Source organism: Schistocerca americana, unplaced genomic scaffold (assembly GCF_021461395.2).
Source record: "Schistocerca americana isolate TAMUIC-IGC-003095 unplaced genomic scaffold, iqSchAmer2.1 HiC_scaffold_47, whole genome shotgun sequence".
In the NCBI taxonomy this organism is placed as follows: domain Eukaryota; kingdom Metazoa; phylum Arthropoda; class Insecta; order Orthoptera; family Acrididae; genus Schistocerca; species Schistocerca americana.
The window spans coordinates 715,001-720,000 of NW_025726203.1; the positions used below are offsets into that span (position 1 = coordinate 715,001).

The following is a 5,000-nucleotide window of genomic DNA, read 5'->3' on the forward strand; positions in this document are numbered from 1 at the left end:
TAACACGCACACAGACAATATGTAAGCACCAGCATGGAACAACACCCAGTGCATCCTCTCCGCCACATTAGACAATCCACACTGTCATAACCAGACTGGGAGGTCCACTCAGAAAACAGAATATCCCACCCACCCGACAACCACCATTGCTCAGCCAAGCCACCAACACCCACACATGTCCTACACAGGGGTGCACCCAACATCACAATACTGCCTCCTCTCACAGCACACAAACAATGGCAGGAATGAAAGACACAGGTCTGCCACAAGCATGGAATGAGAGCGCCGCCTGTCATGAGCCAAAGGTGCATCCTGACGTGGCAAATCAGATGATGCCGCAGGCATCCACTTACTATAATCACAATCAACAAACCGGCCGCCCCGCCCCCCATTAAACCTTTCCTTACAACAATGTGTACCTTAACCTAACCTATATCGTACCGTAACCTAACCTATATCGTACCGTAACCTAACCTATATCGTACCGTAACCTAACCTATATCGTACCGTAACCTAACCTATATCGTACCGTAACCTAACCTATATCGTACCGTAACCTAACCTATATCGTACCGTAACCTAACCTATATCGTACCGTAACCTAACCTATATCGTACCGTAACCTAACCTATATCGTACCGTAACCTAACCTATATCGTACCGTAACCTAACCTATATCGTACCGTAACCTAACCTATATCGTACCGTAACCTAACCTATATCGTACCGTAACCTAACCTATATCGTACCGTAACCTAACCTATATCGTACCGTAACCTAACCTATGTCGTACCGTAACCTAACCTATGTCGTACCGTAACCTAACCTATGTCGTACCGTAACCTAACCTATGTCGTACCGTAACCTAACCTATGTCGTACCGTAACCTAACCTATGTCGTACCGTAACCTAACCTATGTCGTACCGTAACCTAACCTATGTCGTACCGTAACCTAACCTATGTCGTACCGTAACCTAACCTATGTCGTACCGTAACCTAACCTATGTCGTACCGTAACCTAACCTATGTCGTACCGTAACCTAACCTATGTCGTACCGTAACCTAACCTATGTCGTACCGTAACCTAACCTATGTCGTACCGTAACCTAACCTATGTCGTACCGTAACCTAACCTATGTCGTACCGTAACCTAACCTATGTCGTACCGTAACCTAACCTATGTCGTACCGTAACCTAACCTATGTCGTACCGTAACCTAACCTATGTCGTACCGTAACCTAACCTATGTCGTACCTTAACCTAACCTATGTCGTACCTTAACCTAACCTATGTCGTACCTTAACCTAACCTATGTCGTACCTTAACCTAACCTATGTCGTACCTTAACCTAACCTGTATTGCGCCTTAACCTAACCTGTATTGCGCCTTAACCTAACCTGTATTGCGCCTTAACCTAACCTGTATTGCGCCTTAACCTAACCTGTATTGCGCCTTAACCTAACCTGTATTGCGCCTTAACCTAACCTGTATTGCGCCTTAACCTAACCTGTATTGCGCCTTAACCTAACCTGTATTGCGCCTTAACCTAACCTGTATTGCGCCTTAACCTAACCTGTATTGCGCCTTAACCTAACCTGTATTGCGCCTTAACCTAACCTGTATTGCGCCTTAACCTAACCTGTATTGCGCCTTAACCTAACCTGTATTGCGCCTTAACCTAACCTGTATTGCGCCTTAACCTAACCTGTATTGCGCCTTAACCTAACCTGTATTGCGCCTTAACCTAACCTGTATTGCGCCTTAACCTAACCTGTATTGCGCCTTAACCTAACCTGTATTGCGCCTTAACCTAACCTGTATTGCGCCTTAACCTAACCTGTATTGCGCCTTAACCTAACCTGTATTGCGCCTTAACCTAACCTGTATGGCGCCTTAACCTAACCTGTATGGCGCCTTAACGTAACCTGTATTGCGCCTTAACGTAACCTATATTGCGCCTTAACGTAACCTATATTGCGCCTTAACCTAACCTATATTGCGCCTTAACGTAACCTATATTGCGCCTTAACGTAACCTATATTGCGCCTTAACCTAACCTATATTGCGCCTTAACCTAACCTATATTGCGCCTTAACCTAACCTATATTGCGCCTTAACCTAACCTATATTGCGCCTTAACCTAACCTATATTGCGCCTTAACCTAACCTATATTGCGCCTTAACGTAACCTATATTGCGCCTTAACCTAACCTATATTGCGCCTTAACCTAACCTATATTGCGCCTTAACCTAACCTATATTGCGCCTTAACGTAACCTATATTGCGCCTTAACGTAACCTACATTGCGCCTTAACGTAACCTATATTGCGCCTTAACCTAACCTATATTGCGCCTTAACCTAACCTATATTGCGCCTTAACCTAACCTATATTGCGCCTTAACCTAACCTATATTGCGCCTTAACGTAACCTATATTGCGCCTTAACGTAACCTATATTGCGCCTTAACGTAACCTATATTGCGCCTTAACGTAACCTATATTGCGCCTTAACGTAACCTATATTGCGCCTTAACGTAACCTATATTGCGCCTTAACGTAACCTATATTGCGCCTTAATGTAACCTATATTGCGCCTTAATGTAACCTATATTGCGCCTTAATGTAACCTATATTGCGCCTTAATGTAACCTACGTTGCGCCTTAACGTAACCTACGTTGCGCCTTAACGTAACCTACGTTGCGCCTTAACGTAACCTACGTTGCGCCTTAACGTAACCTACGTTGCGCCTTAACGTAACCTACGTTGCGCCTTAACGTAACCTACGTTGCGCCGTAACGTAACCTACGTTGCGCCGTAACGCAACCCACGTTGCGCCGTAACGTAACCCACGTTGCGCCGTAACGTAACACACGTTGGGCCTTAACCCAACACACGTTGGGCCTTAACCCAACACACGTTGGGCCTTAACCCAACACACGTTGGGCCTTAACCCAACACACGTTGGGCCTTAACCCAACACACGTTGGGCCTTAACCCAACACACGTTGGGCCTTAACCCAACACACGTTGGGCCTTAACCCAACACACGTTGGGCCTTAACCCAACACACGTTGGGCCTTAACCCAACACACGTTGGGCCTTAACCCAACACACGTTGGGCCTTAACCCAACACACGTTGGGCCTTAACCCAACACACGTTGGGCCTTAACCCAACACACGTTGGGCCTTAACCTGCTCTGTAATTGTCATACGACGCGTTAAATTAGTGTAGTGTTGCCTAACTGCAACCCCCGCAATGTAGTTTGCTACTCGCACTGCCCGGTCCCCAGTGTATCGCTTCATGTTAAACACCTTGCAGCTATACACTGTAATGTGGATGGCAGCAGGACGTACATGCTCAATGCCCTTTGCAGTTGTTCATTGGCATTTGCAGTTGTTCATTGGCATTTGCATGGCGAAGCACTTAGCCTACGCTGTGGTACGGCCTGTGTCAACTGTCCGCTGATGTTGTACGTCCAAATCACACACTGTACTGCACATTGGTCCTCATGTACTGAATGATACATCGTGGTACATGTGACCGTACAACGACTGCGCCAACAACGGCGAACCATGCGGTCCAAATGTTGTGCACTCAGCTACGTGTCGTCTCCCTATAAGAGCTGGATTGCAGTGTGGTATGCCCTGGATGGCGATCAGCATGAGCCGTCTGTTGATGTAGTGGCGCGTGTTGTCAGACGTAGTCGTCTCTTCTCACACACCGTGATAGCATGGTGCACTGCGTTCCACATCTGCGACATGCGACAGAGGCCGGTTGACAGTCGTTCGCGCAATGGACATCGCATACGTACGGGGGCCACCTTCCACGTGTTCGCGAAGCGTGCACATGTTGTTGCGTGTATGTGGGCAGACATAGTGTGTCGTGACACCTGACACAGGCATGCAACAATCGTTGAATTTGCAAATGGCGATGGACGCCTACGTTTGCTGGTGACGTTACGCAAATGAACAACTGGTAAACCGTTGTGGTGCGGTTGTTCTCGCTAGAGGTGAATCAGTGATGGCGACGATCGGTTGAGCTACCAACCGGTTGTTCCAGCGATACCCACCATGCCCACGAACGTGAATGGCATCTGGGTGTGAAGCGATACGCGGCGGTGGCTGGGTGGGACCGTCCCCGGCCGGTGAGGGGGGGCCTCCCGGCGTGCTGGCCGCGCGGTGCGTGGGCGCACGCGCTACAGCCGGCTGGTGGGGGCGGCCAGTGGCAGGCGCGCCGGCCGACGGAGGCGGCAGGCGGCGCAGCTGCGCGCCGGCGCACCCTGCACGCGGCGCCGTGCGGCCAAAGTAGGTCCTCGCGGGCCCGGTGCGAAGCGCGGTGGACATCTGCAGTGTGCTGGTCCGATTGAGGACTGTGTGCGCTGAGGATGCGCCGCCGCCCGGCGCTCGGCGCCGCGACGCCGTCTGCTGCTCGGTCGCCTCTGCGGTTCTCGCAGGTGGTTTGTATCGCAGCTGTGCGGACGTGTTGGCGCGTGCGCTGTGCTGGGAGAGTTCGCTTCGGCACCCAAGTGGGGCTTTTGTCCTTCTGTGGCGCTGGCGTTGGAGCTGCCGGTCACCGTAGGTGGCGCGTGTTGTCTCCCGCCGGCAATGCCACGACAGCACGCTCCCGGGCCTCTGTCGGCAGCGGCAAGCTCAGTTGGGAGCACGGGTGGTCGCACCTAAAGCGTCTACTCGCCAAACTCCGGGCGATTGCGCCTCTCTCGAACCCGACCAAGTACTTAGGACGGCGCTGCGCGCCGCCGGGACCTGAGAGGGTTTCGAGGTGTATGGTGCAGGGGAGCTCAGCCTCCTCCTGTTTGCAGAATAATTGAGCGGACGCTTGCGTGTTCGCGCGGGCCCCCGGGACACACTCCCGGGCGGCCGGCTGCTCAGCTCTAGTTGACGCAGCTCCCTGGTTGATCCTGCCAGTAGTCATATGCTTGTCTCAAAGATTAAGCCATGCATGTCTCAGTACAAGCCGCATTAAGGTGAAACCGC

At 51.0% G+C, this 5,000-nt stretch overlaps 1 non-coding gene across 1 annotated transcript in view; it reads left to right on the forward strand.

Annotated features, from left to right (window-relative positions):
* Positions 1-4,911: 4,911 nt before the first annotated feature.
* Positions 4,912-5,000, forward strand: part of LOC124584043 — a 1,910-nt gene continuing 1,821 nt past the window's right edge. The window contains exon 1 of the ribosomal RNA XR_006974460.1: positions 4,912-5,000. This exon is cut by the window's right edge and continues 1,821 nt beyond it. This is a non-coding gene — a ribosomal RNA (small subunit ribosomal RNA).